General features: G+C 42.6%; 1 protein-coding gene across 7 annotated transcripts in view; it reads right to left on the minus strand.

The window, feature by feature from the left end:
* The window catches only part of LPIN3 (lipin 3), a 214,447-nt gene that overhangs the window by 78,935 nt on the left and 114,525 nt on the right, over positions 1–20,987 (minus strand). For 2 of the 7 annotated variants that reach the window (XM_069752292.1, XM_069752291.1), the window contains exons 2-3: positions 16,117–16,201; positions 11,412–11,448 (exon numbers count right to left, since the gene is read on the minus strand). The exons of 3 other annotated variants lie outside the window; for them this stretch is intronic. The gene's annotated coding sequence lies outside the window, so the exon portion shown is untranslated. The remainder of the gene's footprint in view (positions 1–11,411; positions 11,449–16,116; positions 16,202–20,987) is intronic. 2 more of the 7 variants (XM_069752293.1, XM_069752297.1) reach the window with 1 other exon arrangement.

Here is a 20,987-nt window from a genome sequence, read left to right on the forward strand (position 1 = left end):
AAACATCCCTGGCCGAAATCAAACAGCCACTGTCTGATACATGCTGCCTGTTGTTCACGACAACTGTTATGTTCCCTTCAAGAAACTGAATGTCAAACTCAAGCAATGTTGCTGCCTTCACTCTGTTTTTTATTGTTTTTTACATATATTTTACTGTTATTTTCACACACATTTTCTAGAAATACACAGCAAATTCACAGATAAAACTTCACCTTGTAACATATATTTAGCGTTTGTTCACACTGGACATTTCCACAGTGGAAATTTGTAGCAGGAATATCTGCACCAAATGATGCAGATAATAAACCCATGTACTGTATATATGACCCATGTGACCATACGTCCATAGTGTTCAATTCTATTCACAGTGCTGTTATTAGTTTCTATTAGGCCACATTCACACGTTCAGTATTTGGTCAGTATTTTACATCAGTATCTGTAAGCCAAAACCAGGAGTGGGACAATCAGAGAAAAAGTATAAAAGGAACACGTCAACACTTCTTTATTTTTTACTTACTACTGGTTTTGATTCCAAAAACTGAGGTAAAAAACTCATCAAATAATGGTCTTAGGCTGCCGTCACACTAGCAGTATTTGGTCAGTATTTTACATCAGTATTTGTAAGCCAAAACCAGGAGTGGAACAATTAGAGGAAAAGTATAATAGAAACATATGCACCACTTCTGCATTTATCACCCACTCCTGGTTTTGGCTTACAAATACTGATGTAAAATACTGACCAAATACTGCTAGTGTGACGGCAGCCTTAGACTGTATTTTTGAAAGCAGGAATAGCGCAAACCTGACAGAACCATAATGGAACTGATTAAAGTCAAAGGTTTGATTCAGGATTTGTCACTATCTGTCCAAACCAGCTCACCCATAGCTGTGAATGCTTCATTATAGTAATCTTAGTGTGATGCCATAATGTGTCATCATTTCACTGTAGTTCTGTTATTCCATTCATGAACTAAAAGGAAGATTAGCAGAATAGGGACCATACTGTAGCTATAGAGGGTTGCAGAAAGAGGATATAAAAACCTAGCTGGCACTTAGGAGGGCACCTCTGACATGTAAGAAGACATTGATATTATAAATTGCACATAGTACGTGGGGGAACTGTTACACATTTTCATGCCTCCACTCCCAGGAAGGTCGGGGTTATGGAGTTGTTAGATCCCTTCACCACTCCGTCTGAGAAAAGATTAAAGGACCATCAGGTCATGTGACATTCTCAGGTCATATCACTTTCACAGCAGAGACCAGCTGAGAAGCTTGTGTTGAAGCCATTGTGGGACATTTCATGCTGTGTGTTGTAGGGGGAGTCATACTGCATAAGAGAGACTATTGTGATGCCCCAGGGTCCTGGTCGTCACAGTGGCATTGCTTTCCTCACGGGGAGAGTGATGTCACACTTGGAAGTGATGAAGGATCTCTTTTATCAGGTAACCACAATGCACACAACATGTTCACACTCCAGGCCAGAAGGGGGAGCTCTAAACCTAGTTTAGGGTGAACTCCCCTATAAATACATTCTGGTCTGGAGGGAAAGGAGAGAGATTAGACAGTCCATCAGAGGACAGAGAAGAGAGCAGTCAGACATTGAGTGTCGGAAGGACTGAAGGAGCCGTGTAGCCAGAGTTGCTACAGCTCCTAAAGAAAGAGAATTAAGAAGGAAAGGACAGTTTGTGGAAAGTGTGCTGGAGAGCGAAGCACAGGAGATTGATACCTGTGGAGCAGAGCAGTGAATTAGCTACCTCCCTGGCTGGTGCAGATTACCAGTAGCCGGAACACCGAGGTTGTGAGGGACTCTAAGACTGACAGCAGAAACCGGCAGGACAGCTGGATTACACATCACCTGTCTGCCCTAATACCGAGGAGTCACAGTGACACAGAGCTTGTGTTGTGATAGAGACCCTGTAAAAAGGCTAGAGTCACCTGCCATACGGGTTTGTGTCCCACCTTTATGAAGTACAGAGAGAACTGTGAGGGCCTTATCAGAAGCCATAGGCAGTAAGAGACTACAATACCACCGCACTATGAGCAAGGCTTTTAACTCCACCTGGTAAAGGGAACTCTGAATTCGCTTCCAAACCGGCCGGACCCTGCCTGTACCTGTGATCTGGTACCCTGGACTGTGGCTGCCTGAAGTCTTCAGTAAACCAGGTAAAGAGACTGCAAACCTGTGTCCTCCATTCTTTACTGCACCACCCACCATCCTCATCTATACACCGGGAGCTCTGGGGACACACTTCACCTGTGGGAAGTTATACCATCTCAGCTGCCATAACATCATCCCAGAGGACCCCTTTAAGCAGCGTCGGTCCCCACTGACCGAACACCACAGGTGGCGTCACGAACATAAACTTTATTCAATTTCCCTTTTACATGGGCGCCCAGGGCCACGAGCCGGTTTGCCACCAAAACATGTGAACACCGGACCCGGTACCGGGTACCCCACGTCCCTGGCGGGAGTTCCACTATGGGGGCCATTATGGTTTGTGAGTGACTCTGCAGGGGCATAATACTTTGTGAGGGATTGCGGTGGCATCATGCTGTGTGTGGCAGTGCTATGGAGGACATCATACTTTGTGTGGGGAAGCAACATACTGTGTGAGGAAGACTCAATGGAGCAACATACTTTGCGAGGGGGGACTGTGGGAAATCATACTTTGTGAGAAGGATTATGGGGACATTACACTGTGTTTGGTGGTGCTGTGGAGGACATCATATTTTTTGTGGGAGTAACTGTGTGAAGCATCATATTGTGGGTATGAGAGAAACAGTGGAGGCATCATATTGTGGGGAGGTGTCAGAGGCATTATGCTAAGGGCAAAAGTTTGTGAGGCATCATACTGTGTGTGGACAGTTGAGGAGCATCATACTATCATACTGTGTGAACATGACTGTGGAGCATCATAATGTGTGAGAGACAGTGGTGTGCATCATACTGTGTTTTGGGTGCGTAATACTGTGTGGAGGGGACTGTGGGAAGCATCATACTTTGTGGGGGGACTGTAAGTGGCATCATACTGTGTATGGGCAATAGACTGTGTGGGACATGATACTGTGTGTTTAGAATGTGGGGGGCATTGCAATATGTAGGAGGCATCATGCTATGTATGAGGGGACTGTTGTAGGCATCATATTCTGTGTGGGGGGAACTGTAGGGTGCATCATACTGTGGGTGGATTGCTCCATACCGTGTAGTGGGGACTGTGGAAGGTATCATACTACATGGGGGGAACTGTCAGGGGCATCATACTTTGGGGGAGCAATAGACTGTTGGAGGAATCATACTGTCTGTATCGGGGTATTGTAGTGGACACCGTACTGTGCAAGAGTTGGACACTGTGTAACATCACAGGGTGTGTGGGGTGACTGAGGGGGCATTACACTGAGAGGAACTATGAGGAACATCATCCTACATGTTTTCGTGACTTTGAGGGCATCATACTATGTTGGAGACTGTGGGGCTATCATAATTTGTGTGGGGACTATGGGCATGTTATACTATGTAGGTGACTGTGGGCGCATCATAATGTGTGGGGGACTATAGCGAGCATCATACTATATTGGGGACTGTGGGGGCCACTTACTGTGTTTATATGAGGAAGTGAATGTGTGGAGCATCATTCTGTGTAAAAAAAATTGTGGGGCTCATCATAATGTATTTGGGAGGCATCATACAGTGTGTTGTGGACTGTCGGAGGCATTATAATTTGTGGGGGACGGTTGGGAGCAGCCAACTGTGTGGAGGCAATAGGCTGTCTAAGACATCAGCCTTAGTCAAGAGACTATGCGTGACATCATACTGTGTGTCCTTAAACACAACCTCAATTGTGGGTATAGAGGTACGACGATGAATTGCAAAATATGGAAGATTAAAAAATTAAATCTTTATTGGCATTAGATAAAAATATAATAGAATAAAGTAAGATCGAGCTTCTGGGATATACGAGGAGTACGAGAGCATCAGGACACAAAGTGAATATCAACTGTTATTAGCACATAAGGAAAAAGCATTAAGCGAAATGGCGCTGTCAGAGTGAGAGCACGCGGCAGTGGGGACCTCTCTATCCAGCACTTTATAGGTATTGTACTACGCATAATACTATGAGCTATATATTAGCCTTTCCTTGCTTACGCACTTGCCACTTTTTCATTGAGACTAGGTTAAGCTCATGATGATAATGATAAATGTTTACATCGGCACTATGCAATTTACATGACTTTCATGAATTGGAATCGATTCCATGTCCCATTTTTTTCTATGGAAAGTCTTTTTTCATCCTGATACCATGTAGTTGAATACCTTATGTGCTAATAGCAGTTGATATTTTCATTTTGTGTCTTGATGCTCCTGTACTCCTTGTATGTTCCAGAAGCTTGATCTTACTTTATTCTATTATATTTTCATCTAATGCCAATAAAGATTTAATTTTTTAATCTTCCATATTTTGCAATTAATCGTTGTACCTCTATACCCACAATTGAGGTTGTGTTTATGGATTTCATGAATAGACGTTATTGCCTATTTTTTTCTAGACTGTGTTAGGCTGGTTTCACATTTGCATTTTTTGGGGGCGTTTTTGCGCAAAAAAATGCAAAAAAACGCATGCGTTTTTTCCCTATACTTAACATTAAAAACGCATGCGTTTTTTGCATGCGTTTTGACGCGTTTTTGCAACGCATGCGTTTTTTCCTCTGCATGCGTTGTGTTGCAGAAATGCAACATGTAGTAGTTTTAGCGGCGTTTTTTGCGGCAAAAAACACCTATTGATGTATATGTAAACGCATGCGTTTTTAAGCACATGCGTTTGCATGTGTTTTTTATAGAAAAACACAAGAATACACACTGAAAAGCCACCCCCCAACCCTAACCCTAAGGGATCCTAACCCTAAGGGTTAGGATCCCTTAGGGTTAGGGTCCCTAGGGTTAGGATCCCAAGGGTTAGGGTTAGGGCTAGGGTCCCTAGGGTTAGGGTTAGGATCCCTAGGGTTAGGGTCCCTAGGGTTAGGGTCCCTAGGGTTAGGGTTAGGGTCCCTAGGGTTAGGGTTAGAGTTTGGGTTAGGGTTAGAGTTTGTGTTTTAGGGTTAGGGTTAGAGTTTGTGTTTTTGGGTTAGAGTTTGGGTTAGGGTTAGAGTTTGTGTTAGAGTTTGTGTTACAGTTTGTGTTAGAGTTTGTGTTAGGGTTAGGGTTAGAGTTTGTGTTAGAGTTAGAGTTTGGGTTAGGGTTAGAGTTTGTGTTTTAGGGTTAGGGTTAGAGTTTGTGTTTTAGGGTTAGGGTTAGAGTCTGTGTTTTAGGGTTAGGGTTAGAGTTTGTGTTTTAGGGTTAGGGTTAGAGTTTGTGTTTTAGGGTTAGGGTTAGAGTTTGTGTTTTAGGGTTAGGGTTAGAGTTTGTGTTTTAGGGTTAGGGTTAGAGTTTGTGTTTTAGGTTTAGGGTTAGGGTTAGGATACCTAGGGTTACTAGGGATCCTAACCCTAACCCTAGGTATTTCTGTTTATAGTGGGTTTTCTAGTTGATTTTGTCACACACTTCTCATCATGCGTTTCAAAAACGCAAACACAGGAAAAAACGCATGTAAACGCGTCAAAACGCTGCGTTTGTGTTAAAACATGCAAAAACGCATGCGCCTAAAAAACGTAGCGTTTAAACGCGTTTTTTCACCAAATGCGTTTGCGTTTAAAACGCTGCGTTTTTAAACGCAAATGTGAAACCAGCCTTACTATATCATACGGTGTGTGTGGACTGTGTGGGAATCATACTGTGTAAGGGAGACATTGTTTGGGGCAATATCATGCGACGTATGTATGAATTGGATAATTCAGGGTGTGTGGGGAGGGGGGCTGTGACGTGCATCACACTGTGGGGATTTATGGGTGCTGCCTAAGTAGATAAGTGATTGCAATTATGGTGCAGTAACTGGAACTGAAGGACCAGCCACCACTAGTATGACACATAACCCATTCCGTGTGGCTTGTCTTACAAACAAGGAAAGCTATCAGGAAAAAGCGACTCTCTGTCCCTGTGGTATATACACAAACATGTAAGTAGAGGCAGTAAACAAATGTGACAAACAAGAGGCATGCACTGAGGTGGCAGGAAATAAAATGGCTAATTAAAGAACTGGCTGTAGCAGATTTCACATAAAGCCAGTGCTGATCTAACAACTGTGGAGGCGGAGGCCATCTGGTGGCACACAGGACACATCACAGTTTCTGTGTCATATATTCACATCAGATGTTTAGAAAACACCACAATATTGTTAATTATAATATAATGATAAATGTCCAGATCAACAAGTACTGTAAGCACAATTAGACACATTTTACTTTTTTGTTTCCTTCAATAACCCAACTCACTTTGTGCATGAGATGTAATCAATTAAATTAAAAAGCAAATGTCTCATAGACACCAAGTATAAATGTGTCTGTAATACATTTTCTATTTGAAAACCCCTGCCCACCACACATAAGTATGGTTTCAAACTCCTGCGACTGTCTCCCCGTGTTCTAAACCTTAAAACCATGGACAAATGAAGCAAATAAAAATAAAGTGGTTGTACGGAGTTTAGAAGTTATACGACATCCATTAGGTAGAGGAAAACTTCCCAATAGCTGGGGGTCCAACCATTGGGACCCCCACTAATCCTGATAACAGGGTTCTGAGGAGCCTCATTTGAATAGAGCAGAGGTCGAGATTGCACACCTTCGCTCGATTCATTTATAATGGGAGTGCTGAAGACCAGATGACCATAGCGCTCCACTTCTGACGGTTCCGTTAACAATGAAAAGGTCAGAGGTGTACATGCTTGAACTACCAAACTTGGTAAAACCTCTGCCATCTTGTGACAAGGGCATTTGTTAATAGGTGGCGTAATGAGGCAGAAAGAGAATCATCAGTTCTTGAAGTTCATGTACTGGAAACCAGAAAATGTGCCGGTGTAAGAATCGGAGTACTTCGACAAGGGCCAAATTGCATTGACTAGACAACTGTGTCAAAGCATCTCCAAAATGGCAAATCTAATGGGTTGTTTCCAGTATGCAGCAATTAGTACCTACTATAAGTGGTTCAAATAAAGGTCATAGATGCCCAAATCTTATTGGTGCACAGTGAAGGCCACCCGACTGGTGCAATCCTACAGAGGAGTTACTGTAGCAAAAATTGCCTGAAAAGGAACAGTACTTTGATTAAAGAAAATAGTGGTTAACAGGAGTACCATGTATCGATACAAAAATGCTTAGGGCATTCAGATCTGTGACATGGTTTAATTCAACACTTTATGTCATGCGTTATATACAAGTTAGGATGTTTACTAGCAATATAAGCAACTACTGATTAATAGGAGTGGTCCTAAATATTGATTTTTATCCTAAATGTCTTTCTTTTAATAATATGATAGTTTTTCTAATTTGGTTTAATTAAAAAGTCCCTATACTTCCCTCTCTAATCGAACTGCTTTTGTTTTTTTTACAATTTGATGAAACTTTGTTTAAAAATCCCCAGTGCTTGCTGGGATACTGAAACTGGACATCAGGGGATAGAGGCTACGGGCACTGCCACAGCCTTTATCCCCACCTTTACACAAAGTGTCATCAGTGACAACCGTTTCAGGGGCTGGGCTAGTCCTTGTTTTACTGAGCATGCATCGGTTGTCAATTCCAGCGTATGCTCAGTAAGAGCTCACTTCTTACTGTGCAATATTGTTCTCAATGCACAGTGACAGTGCACTCCCTCGCTGGCTCTAGTCTAGCCCAGCAACAGAGCGCACTGTTGGGGTGCATTGTAAAGAGCAAACACAAAGCAGTTAAATTAAAGAGGGAAAGGCAGGAACTTTTTTAATTTAACCATATTAAAAAAATATATTATTAAAATAAATAAACATTTAGCATGAAAAACAATATTAGTTTTGGACCACCCCTTTATCACACACTCATCAGCCTACAGTTTGCTGATTTATTTACAGCTTAGAAGATCTGAATCATATTAGTATCTGACCACCCTTACGTGTAAGGCGGCTTTTCCAGGTTGTGGCCACATTGAGTTTTTTTCACTTACCGTATTTTGAAAAATCACAGCAGAACAAATGCCAGGATTGTATTTGTGACATATAGGAAACAATAAAAAAAGAATAATAATATAACCACTAAGTCAATATATAGATATATGCTTGTAGATTGTGAGCCTTCGCGGGCAGGGTCCTCTCTCCTCCTGTACCAGTTATGACTTGTATTGTTTAAGATTATTGTGCTTGTTTTTATTATGTATACCCCTCCTTACATGTAAAGCGCCATGGAATAAATGGCGCTAGAACAATAAATAATAATAATAATATGCATTTTGTTGTTGATAATCTATACAATTTGTGTTTTTGTGTAGTGGCCCTTTAATTTAAAAGGAGTCAACCTATTGTACAGTTTCCAAAGCATTGAAACCAATCCATGAAGAATACTAAGCAGCACATTCCTGCCTAAATTCCACTAAACTGGCACCATGCTTTGTGAAACAAGTTGCTCAGCAATGACCTATACCCAGGAAGGGTAAATCACTCTCCCGGCCACAAAGAAGCCCTGTTCCTCTTTCATCCTGTTATGTTATAACACTGGCTTCTTCCACCGTTTCTTGCTCTGCAAAGTACGGAAACTTCCAGGGTGTGAGAATACATAGTGGGATTAATCTGTTTCCGGTTTAGTGTCCAAATTTTATAGACTTCAATTAAATTCATGTGTTTTACAGTAAAAACATCCAGCTGTAGAAATATGATTATAACCGCTACTACTATAGCTATGGAAGATCCGTGTATAAAGGAGTTGTGGGGAGAAAATCATGCAAGGTCACCACTTAAGTGACAGGCGCAGCAAATGAAAAATGTAAAGACATAATCATACATAACTTCCTATGGTACCCTAAAATGCCAGGGTATACTAATGACCTCACCATGTCATAGTGTCCAGATTACAGAATTATTGATAATCCTATATCGATATAAGGTAATGAACTGGGTACAATAAGGCCAAAATAAAAAAAAAAGGTTTTAACTGTTCCACAACAGACCAAAGCTACAGGTAAGCCAGAACACACAAAATAATGGTATCTTTGTGCTAGTGTAAGGGCTTAAAGGGGTATTCCCATCTCCAAGATCCTATCCCAATATGTAGTCGGTGTAATAATAATAATATTAGCAAACACCCCCAATTACAAACGTATTGCAGGACGTTAGGTATGCATGGTTATGACCACTGATATAGTGCCGCTTAGTCAGCTAGTTGATAGTGGATGTAACCATGGGTACCTAAGGTCTTGCAATGCCTGCATATGAGGAAATACATAGGTAATCAAAACATGGGTACCTAAGGTCTTGCAATGCCTGCATATGAGGAAATACATAGGGAATCAGGACATGGGTACCTAAGGTCTTGCAATGCCTGCATATGAGGAAATACATAGGAAATCAAAACATGGGTACCTAAGGTCTTGCAATGCCTGCATATGAGGAAATACATAGGGAATCAGAAAAGCTATACTAAATTTCTAATTGGATGTATTTGCTAATATTATTATTATTACTATTATTATTATTATTATTATTATTACACCTACTAGATATTGGGATAGGATCTTGGAAATAGGAATGCCCCCTTAAGTGGGTGCCATATGCATGGAGATATTCTTTGCTAGAAGCAATACTTCTATGGCAGAACATTTGAATTCCGATGGAGGCATAAGGAGATACAGTAGAGGCTCCATGCACCATAAAGGTAGCCCTATTAAGGCTTAGTAGGAAGCCATGCAGTTATATGTTTGCATGCATGAATCTTGAGGAATATACAGTGAAAGGCTTCTTTCACACTTCCGTCGGTACGGGGCCGTCGCTAAGCGTCGGCGCAACGTACCAACGGATGTTGTGCAAATTCTGCACGATGTGGGCAGCGGACGCAGTGTTTCAACGCATCCGCTGCCCACTGTAAAGTCCCAGGGAGGAGGAGGTGGAGTTCCAGCCGCGCATGCGCGGTAGGAAATGCAGGACACAACGTACGAAAAAACGTTCCCTTGAACGTTTTTTCGCTACGACAGCCCACCAAATACCGACGCATCCAGTGCACGACGTATGGAACGTGTGTCCATACGTCGCGATGCGTCGGTAATACAAGTCTATGTGCAAAAAACGCATCCTGTGGGCAACTTTGCAGGATGCGTTTTTTCCACAGAACGACGCATTGCAACGGCCCCTAAACGACGGAAGTGTGAAAGAAGCCTGGGTGATATGCAATTTCCTATTATATTTGTCTGTGTGAGTATTCTGGTAAATTGCTGTTTTTTAGCCTATGCTTTCTATTGACCCACATGTTGCTCTGTTTGTGTGCTCCTGTTGGCTTTTCTGTGCACCCCTCGAAGGGCTGTTTGAGCAATCGGTGATGGCCTCAGAAGCCAGATGCCCACTGATCTGCTTTCAGTTAAAAGGTTACTGAAGTTACTGAAAGTTACAAATGTTTAGCTACTCTTTAAAGTCTATTAGGTTGCCATGTGTGATGCCAGTAGAGTATGGTCACATCTGGACATAACATTACAGCTTGTGTGGTCACCATTTCTGCCAAAGCTGCAAAAAAAAACATGGAGCTGGAGGAGTGCTTATATGGTACAGTTATTTGGATCTTCAAAAAAACAACTGCATTTTTTGGCCAAATGTAAGTTTTTCCCGTGGTAATGTGTGGTAAGATCATTCGAAATTTTTTTGCAAAGTCTTGTTAAATTTGGCCACCCATAAGTGGTATAATGAAAAGAGATCCTGTACATCAGCACTGACTCAAAATAAACCATTGAGTATTTAGAATAATGAAGAGAGTTGAACTCTGTCCAAAATGAAGTTAAAATTTGCAGTTTAAAATCCACCAGACATAACATGGAGCCTTACATGTAGGAATACTAATGTATCCAATGTAGCAAGTATCTGGGATAGTAAAGATCTGATCAGAGAATTAGATAAATTGCCAAAAACAGACCACAGCCCAAAGATAGTCCATGTCCCCTTAGTCAAGAAGAGTATTCCTTAAAGGGTTATTCCCATCTGGGAAATTTGTGATGCCATAAAGGTTCAATAGATGGGGGGTCCCAAAAGCAAAGGCATTCTTGGCAATTTTTCAAATTTCCATGCAAATTATATATGCAACCACCTCTCCCTGAAAACCGCATGATTCTAATGGTTCTAATGACAAGATAGATAAGTGTCCCAATGTCATAAAGGTCCAAGATGAGACAAGCCCTTTTATGTTTAAAAGATAAAAAAAATGCAAATTGGACATAATTTCACAAAAATCCCCCTAAATAGGCGGGTCAAAATTGTTGGCACCTTTCCAAAGTTGTGGGTAAACAACTTTGTTTCCAGCATGTGATGCTCGTTCAAACTCACCTGTGGCAAACAGGTGTGGGTAATATGAAAATCACACCTGAAACGAGATGAAAAGGTGAGAAGTTCACTCAGTCTTTGCATTGTGGTCTGTGTGCTTCATACTAAACATGGAGAATAGAAAGGGGAGAAGAGAACCAGAATTGTTGAACAATATCAACAATCTCAATGTTACAAGTTCATCTCCAGATATCTTTATGTTCCTTTGCCCACCATGCATATCATAATCAAAAAGTTTACAACTTATGACACTGTAGCTAATCTCCCTGGAGGTGGACAGCAGAGTAAAGGTACCGTCACATTAAGCAACTTACCAACGAGAACGACAACGATCTGTGACGTTGCAGCGTCCTGGATAGCGATCTCATTGTGTTTGACACATAGCAGTAGCGATCAGGATTCCGCTGTGACATCGCTGGTCGTCGCTGAAAGTCTGGAACTTTATTTGGTCGTCAGGTCGGCGTGATTCGTCCTGTTTGACAGCAAAAGCAACGATGCCTGCAATGTTTTTCCATGGAGCGAACAACCAGCGAGAACGATAAGTACGTCACTGGATCGCTCCTGCATCGTTCTGCTGTTACAGTGTTTGACATGTCCTAGCGACCTAAACAGCGACGCTGCAGCGATCGGCATCGTTGTCTATATCGCTGCAGCGTCGCTTAATGTGACGGTACCTTAAAACTGAGGAAAGTTTGCAACACAGGATAGTCCAGATGGTAGATAAGCAGCCCCAATCAAGTTCAAAAGAAAATCAAGCTGTCCTGCAGGCTCAGAGTTCATCAGTGTCAGCAAGAAATATCTGTCGACATTTGAATGAATTGCTAAGGCAGGAGTCCTACGAAGACACAGAGACATACAAAAGTTAGACTGCAGTTTGCCAAATCGTACACAAGCCAAAAGCCTTCTGAGAAAGCATCTTGTAGACAGATGGGACCAAGAAAGAGTTTAAGAAAAGCACATTATTCTACTGTTTACCAAAAATGGAATGAGGCCTACACAGAAAAGAATACAGAACAACAAAGAAATTGGAGCAAACAACCAACGTATATAAAAATATATTAAACTTTATTAAATATCATCACTAAAAGTACATATTCAAACAATATAACAATATGACACACAGAGCAAAGACTAAGGGGTTAATGGTGCACCTTGAGTGATGGCACCCCCTGGACCGGAACACAAAGCCACTATTCCATGTATGAGTAACTCATTGAAACAAAAAGCCATAAAACGCCCAGTGCATTAAATAACATGGGCTGGCTAATGCACTCTCCTAAGTCACGGGTACATAGATCCTTCCTTATAGAACAGCACAGTGGCTATAAAGTAAAATATACCCGAGACCATCCGTGGACCTTACCCGTGCTCCCGTCCATGGGGGTACCCACGCGCCCCTACGCGCATTTCACAACAGCTTCCTCAGGGGGCGAAGTGATAACCCACTTCCTTCCTTAAATAGCCACCTGATGATCACCATCAGCGGCGCATGTGGCCGAGGCAGGCGCAGCAAAACTACATCACTCCGGCGCCATCATGGCGCCGCGGGTCACGGGGAAAACCCCGATGACGTCAATGACCCGCACGCGTCATTACCAGGCGCCGACGATGATGCAGCAACCCGCGACCACACCGGAGACATGCGCACTAGTGTCACAGACCTTATAACCCTCCCATTAGAACCGTACGAAATTTAACCCCATCCACCGCCGATTAGAATGGATATCGGTAATATCAAGATTATAAACCATATTAGAACATTTATAGCATATAATAATAAAGTGACAGTGCATAAAGTGCCACACAAACATACATATATCACATAACAGTATAATAATTAGTGCTGGTACAATCCAATACATATTCTGCACATTACAATACAGTAATAAAATATTTGTTGCCAAAGTGCAATAGTGCCGAATCCATATGGTGCTTCCACAGTAGTGATTTAGATTGGAAGATGATGGGAAACATATTCCTCCAACAATAACTAATATTCAGGTGACAACTAGAAAAATATATAAAAACAAGTGGTATTAATACAATAATAATAAAAAAGGAAAGGATATACAAAAAGAAATAATAACAATGAAAAAATAAAAAATAAAATAGAATAAAAACAAATAAAGCGGAAATACATTTAAAGGTCTAGAGATGACGCTGTCAACTACAAAAATGATGAAAAACTTAATTGCTCATTAAGGCCCGCCGGTGTCATTGTATCTAGAGTCACGATCCAGCGGCACTCTTTTTGTGTAAGGATGCGCACATTGTCACCACCACGTGTCCCCAAATGGACACAATCAATCCCCCATATTTTCAGATCTCCCGAATTACATTTGTGTTTCAATCTGAAATGCTTGGGAATTGTTTTCAGGTAGTCCACGTCGTCCACATCACGCGCGGCCTCAATGTCTCTCACGTGTTCGCGAGTGCGAACCCGTAACTCCCGAGATGTTAAACCAATATATACCAGATTGCAGCTACATTTAGCATAGTATACCACATGTGTGGTAGTACAAGTTATATAGTCTCTAATCTCGAATGTTTTGAGGCCGCTCGATGATGTGAAGGACGTGGACTTAACATGATTTTTACACGCCAAGCATTTTCCACATGGGAAGAAACCTTTACGTTTCCCCCGAGTTGAAAATAAATGTCTCTTTGGGGACATAGTGACTAGCCACTAGTTCATCCTTTAAATTTTTTTTTTTTTTTTGGGGGGGGAAACGTAAAGGTTTCTTCCCATGTGGAAAATGCTTGGCGTGTAAAAATCATGTTAAGTCCACGTCCTTCACATCATCGAGCGGCCTCAAAACATTCGAGATTAGAGACTATATAACTTGTACTACCACACATGTGGTATACTATGCTAAATGTAGCTGCAATCTGGTATATATTGGTTTAACATCTCGGGAGTTACGGGTTCGCACTCGCGAACACGTGAGAGATATTGAGGCCGCGCGTGATGTGGACGACGTGGACTCCCTGAAAACAATTCCCAAGCATTTCAGATTGAAACACAAATGTAATTCGGGAGATCTGAAAATATGGGGGATTGATTGTGTCCATTTGGGGACACGTGGTGGTGACAATGTGCGCATCCTTACACAAAAAGAGTGCCGCTGGATCGTGACTCTAGATACAATGACACCGGCGGGCCTTAATGAGCAATTAAGTTTTTCATCATTTTTGTAGTTGACAGCGTCATCTCTAGACCTTTAAATGTATTTCCCCTTTATTTGTTTTTATTCTATTTTATTTTTTATTTTTTCATTGTTATTATTTCTTTTTGTATATCCTTTCCTTTTTTATTATTATTGTATTAATACCACTTGTTTTTATATATTTTTCTAGTTGTCACCTGAATATTAGTTATTGTTGGAGGAATATGTTTCCCATCATCTTCCAATCTAAATCACTACTGTGGAAGCACCATATGGATTCGGCACTATTGCACTTTGGCAACAAATATTTTATTACTGTATTGTAATGTGCAGAATATGTATTGGATTGTACCAGCACTAATTATTATACTGTTATGTGATATATGTATGTTTGTGTGGCACTTTATGCACTGTCACTTTATTATTATATGTTATAAATGTTCTAATATGGTTTATAATCTTGATATTACCGATATCCATTCTAATCGGCGGTGGATGGGGTTAAATTTCGTACGGTTCTAATGGGAGGGTTATAAGGTCTGTGACACTAGTGCGCATGTCTAAGGTGTGGTCGCGGGTTGCTGCATCATCGTCGGCGCCTGGTAATGACGCGTGCGGGTCATTGACGTCATCGGGGTTTTCCCCGTGACCCGCGGCGCCATGATGGCGCCGGAGTGATGTAGTTTTGCTGCGCCTGCCTCGGCCACATGCGCCGCTGATGGTGATCATCAGGTGGCTATTTAAGGAAGGAAGTGGGGAACTCGGGTTATCACTTCGCCCCCTGAGGAAGCTGTTGTGAAACGCGCGTAGGGGCGCGTGGGTACCCCCATGGACGGGAGCACAGGTAAGGTCCACGGATGGTCTCGGGTATATTTTACTTTATAGCCACTGTGCTGTTCTATAAGGAAGGATCTATGTACCCGTGACTTAGGAGAGTGCATTAGCCAGCCCATGTTATTTAATGCACTGGGCGTTTTATGGCTTTTTGTTTCAATGAGTTACTCATACATGGAATAGTGGCTTTGTGTTCCGGTCCAGGGGGTGCCATCACTCAAGGTGCACCATTAACCCCTTAGTCTTTGCTCTGTGTGTCATATTGTTATATTGTTTGAATATGTACTTTTAGTGATGATATTTAATAAAGTTTAATATATTTTTATATATGTTGGTTGTTTGCTCCAATTTCTTTGTTGTTCTGATAATTTAGGAGCTCCATACGATACCATTCATCTGGGTTCCGGGTACTTGTTCTGGACCTGCTGTGTGGTATCATAATATGATATCTGTATTTGAGATATTGTTTCTACAGAAAAGAATACAGTATCTATAGTCAAATATGGTGTAGATTCAAAGACGTTTTGGGGTTGTTTTGCTGCCTCTAGCACTGGGTGCCTGGACTATGTGCAAGGCATCATGAAATCTGAAGATTATCAAAGGATTTTAGGTCGCAATATAGTGGCCAGTGTCAGAAATCTGAGTTTGCATCCTAGATAATGGGTCTTCCAGCAGGACAATAACCCCAAACATACTTCAAGAATTACCTAGAAATGGATGGAGCACTGGAGAGTTCTGAGGTGGCCAGCAAAGAGTCTGGATCTGTATCCTATTGAACACCTGTGGAAAGATCTTAAAACAAAACCAGTGCCGTTTTAGTGCACTTTGCTTTCTGTACAGGAAACAACAGCGAAAGTACAGGGAGAATGTTTGTATGTACTGTGGAGACAAGGAACACTTTGTTCACCAGTACCTAGGGTTGGCAGGAGAGACAACCTTAAGGTACCGTCACATTAAGCAACGCTGCAGCGATCTAGACAACGATCCCGATCGCTGCAGCGTCGCTGTGTGGTCGCTGGAGAGCTGTCACACAGACAGCTCTCCAGCGACCAACGATGCGAAGTCCCCTGGTAACCAGGGTAAACATTGGGTTACTAAGCGCAGGGCCGCGCTTAGTAACCCGATGTTTACCCTGGTTACAAGCGTAAACGTAAAAAAAAAAAAACACTACATACTTACATTCCGGTGTCTGTCCCCCGGCGCTGTGCTTTCCTGCACTGTCAGCGCCAGCCAGCCGTACAGCAGAGACGTCTTTACGGCTGGCCGGCGCTCACAGACAGTGCAGGAAAGCACAGCGCCGGGGGACAGACACCGGAATGTAAGTATGTAGTGTTTGGGTTTTTTTACGTTTACGCTGGTAACCAGGGTAAACATCGGGTTACTAAGCGCGGTCCTGCGCTTAGTAACCCGATGTTTACCCTGGTTACCAGTAAAGACATCGCTGAATCGGCGTCACACACGCCGATTCAGCGATGTCTGTGGGAGGTCCAGCGACAAAATAAAGTGCTGGACTTTCTGCTCCGACCAACGATGGCGCAGCAGGATCCAGATCGCTGCTGCCTGTCAAACTGAATGATATCGTTATCCAGGACGCTGCAACATCACGGATCGCTAGCGATATCGTTCAGTGTGACGGTACCTTTAGTTGAGAGTGATTGATCTCCAAGGTTAATGTCTAAAATTACCTTCATCTCTACACATCTGGCTCCACAGATAACTTGATTTACCTGGATGTGTCCATCGACTTCAGCTCCCTACACAACAGCTGGATAATTCCGTCTGTTGCTTCTATAGATGGACAAGTCCTTACTGAACCTGTTTGTTTCATTATGCTGAAGATCGGTGCACTGCATACAGAGAAGATCCCCATCGTTATGTTTGGAGGAAAAAGGGAGAAGCTTGGAAGCCTAAGAATACCATCCCAACTGTGAAACACGGGGGGTGGCAGAATCATGTTTTGTAGTTGTTTTGCTGCAGGAGGGACTGGTGAACTTCACAAAATAGATGGCACATGAGAAAAGAAGATTATGTGGCAATACTGAAACAACATCTCAAGTCATGAGCCAGGAAGTTAAAGCTTGGGCAGAAATGGGTCTTCCAAATGGACAATGACCTAAAGCATACTGCCAAAATGGTAACAAAGTGACTTAAGGAGAACAAAATCAATGTTTTGGAATGGTCGGTCACCATAAAGCCCTGATCTCAATTCAATTGAAAATTTATGGGCAAAGCTGAAAAGACAGGCGCAAGCAAGGCTACCTACAAACCCGGATCAGTTACACCAGTTTTGTCATGAGGAATGGGCACAAATTCCGACCAACTATTATCAGAAGCTTGTGGAAGGATATGCCAAACGTTTGACCTAAGTCATTCAGTTCAAGGGCAATGGTACGAAATACTAATGAAATGTATGTAAACTTTTGACTTTGCAGTAAGTAAAAAAAATGCCTAAGAACATTCTCTCTCATTATTCTGGCATTTGGCAAATATTAATAATTATGGTAATCCTAATTGACCTAAAATGGGAAAGGTTTATTCTGATTTCCTTTCAGATATTGAGTAAAACATGCATATGTGTCTTTTTATATAGTGTGTGTAAACTTCTGGTTTCAACTGTATTTCAGCCTTAACCAAGAAGGGGGCCAATACTAGAGACTGGTTTGAATCAGTGGTTTCGGCTTTCCAGCAGTTGAAAGAGGCCCTCGCATGTGCTCCTATGCTGCATTACCCCGATTTCAACGAACAGATCGTCTTGGTGGTAAATGCCTCATCTGTCGGTGAAAGGGCAGTGCTTCTGCAAAAAAGTATTTGGGGCAGTTTGTCTCTTGTGTTTTTTTTTATCTAAACTGTTTTAGAACTCCTGGCTATCAAGATGGCGCATGAGAAGTGGAGACATCTTTTGGAGCGTGCCAGCTCTCCAGTGATAATTTACACGGACCATAAGAATCGGACCTTCCTGAAGTCCACCCAGGATTTCAAATTCTACTTCTGTACTTTGGAGTAGAATGTTAAGGCAGATGCCCTGTCTCGATCCATTGATGTGACTGATTCCATGTAGGAGCCTCAGCACATCATCGACCCGGCCAGGATTATTGAGGCAGCCCCCATCCTTTTTAAGGACATTCCTCGAGGCAAGACTTTTTTCCCTTCTGCTAGAAGGAAGAAATTCTGTCCTGGGCCATGAGCCCAAGTTTGCTGATCATATGGGCATACATAAGTCCGTTGAGCTGATCGCCTGCTGATTTTTGGAGGCCCTCGATGATCAAGGATATGAGAGACTTCGCAACTGATTGTTCACTGTGTGCCAGAAACAAAATCTTCCAGGGATAAGCCTGCTTGTCTCCTTCAGCCTCTCTTGGTTCCTTCTGTTACCTGGCAATATATTCCTATGGATTTCATCACGGATCGGCCCCTCTCCAAAATTTGCAACAGCATCTGTGTCGTGGTGGATTGATTCTCTAAGATGGCTCATTTCATACCTTGCCTCTGCTCATAAACTCGTCACATAGTTGTTCCAGCATGTTTTTCCATCTCCACAGTCTCCTTCTCCACATATTCTCTGATTGTGGAGTCCAGTTCACTTCTAAGTTTGGTCAAGCCTTATGCAAACTACTGAATGTCCACGTACCATCCACAGACCAATGGACAAGTGGTAGGAGTAAACCAGATCCACAAGGGTATATCTTCACCACTTCTTCTGTGTCCGGCAGGTTGACTGAGTGGAGCTACTCGCCTGGGCATAGTTCTCCTACAATAACCAAGTTGGGGAGTCTTTTGGAGCATTTTCTTTCTTTGTTGTATAGTCCCTCAGCTTCCTCAAGTACCTTTCCCTGTGTCTGCTTCCTCCAGGGTACCAGCTGCTGATTATTCCTATGGTGACTTCCTTCAAATCTAGAGACAAACCCAGTCTTCCCTTCTTAAGGCTGTCTATCGGATAAAGACTCATGCAGACAAAAGGAGAGGTTTGCCACCTCGGTATCAGAGATAAGGTTATCTTCTCCAAACATTCGGCTGAAGGTACCCTCATATAAATTTGTTCCCCATTACCTTGGTCCGTACAAAGTCCTCAAACAACTTTATCTGATGTCCTACAAACTTCAGCTGCTGCCCAGTCTTCGGATCCCAAATGCCTTCCACATCTCTTCCACAGCCTGTAGTCCTGAATCGCTTCTCCAAGCTTCATTCTCCTGTCCCTGCACCCATTTCTGAAGGCTCTTCGGACATGTTTTAGGTAAAGGACCTCTAAGAAGGTCTGGGGAAAGACCTTTTATTTAGTGGACTGGATGGGGTTTGGTCCCATAGAGGTCTTAGGAGACGCTGGGAACATCATTGGTTTTGTCATTCTCAAGAGGTTCCTCCGATGGTCTGGCCAAGAAAGCAGGAGGCATAAGGGGGAGTACTGTCACGGCGGCAACTAGCGTGTACCCTCAACGCCGTACCACTCACCGCTTGGTTTCTCTTAGTGGCAGGCAATGCGCTGAGCTGGTTTCTTCCTGTGCTCCTCTGCTTTGCTGCTGTTGCAAGTGGAAACCATCTGGCCTTAGGAAGGCGTGGCAGGTCTTTAACCCAGCTGTGTCCTGTTGAATGTTGGTTCCCCGGCCTATCTCCTGCCTGCAGGGCCTGTTTTAGGCAGCTCCACCCACCATTCCTTGCTCAAACGTAGTTTCTGTTCCATCAGTCTATGTGCATGCTACCTCTTGTATCCAGCTTCTCATTTACAAACCGGCATGGTTACCCATTCTGCTGGACCTCTCTGCTCCTGAGCTTTGTTTTTCGATCCTGTGCTGCCTGTTCCGACCTCGGACTTTCTAACTTCACCTCTGTCTCGCCCTCCTGTATCGCGTACCCAAGCCAGTGATCCTTCGGTCAGCTTCCGCAGCACCAGAGAGTGCCATGGTGTGGCACTTAGCGAGTACCTATGGCAAAGCCTAACCTTACCACCAATTGAGATTTCAATCAATTACATCCGCTTTTCTTGAACTTCAACGTTTTTTGCAGTGAAAATACGCAGAGTTAAAAACTAACCAAACACGCTTTGTGGGAACTTAAAGAAGTTGTCCACTACTATAATTTTTTTTCATAAATCTTGCTATTATGTGTGCCACTGAAAACACCCACTGTGTTTATTTCAGCAATATTATTATAGTGCTTTGGAACAAAGCACTATATTGTAATCCGAACGTGGTTAACTTCTTCTTATTATTATTATTAGGCTTTTTTCCGCAATTAATGCTGCACGCACAGACTCCAATGAGGCGTCATTTCGAAGCCAGCGTCCACGAGAGGTGTGCTAAGTATTTTTCGTGTCGCTCGGATTTGTAGTTTTGGCGCAATTTACGTTTGAAAATGTTTTTTCCAGTCATTGGAATGCATTGTCTCAATGTATTTCAATGGGAAAATTTTCCCATAGGGTTATATGGGCATGATTTCTGAGGCAATTTCAAAGGTAACTGCCCCCTGCACTGATTAGCTCATTGATATACGCAGTCAGACCCAGTTACTATGCCAACGCCTATGAACTCTACATGGCCCCACCAGGACACAGGTTTTGCCAGATATCAGCTCTTGAAGTGAAAGG

Source organism: Ranitomeya imitator, chromosome 2 (assembly GCF_032444005.1).
Source record: "Ranitomeya imitator isolate aRanImi1 chromosome 2, aRanImi1.pri, whole genome shotgun sequence".
Lineage (NCBI taxonomy): Eukaryota > Metazoa > Chordata > Amphibia > Anura > Dendrobatidae > Ranitomeya > Ranitomeya imitator.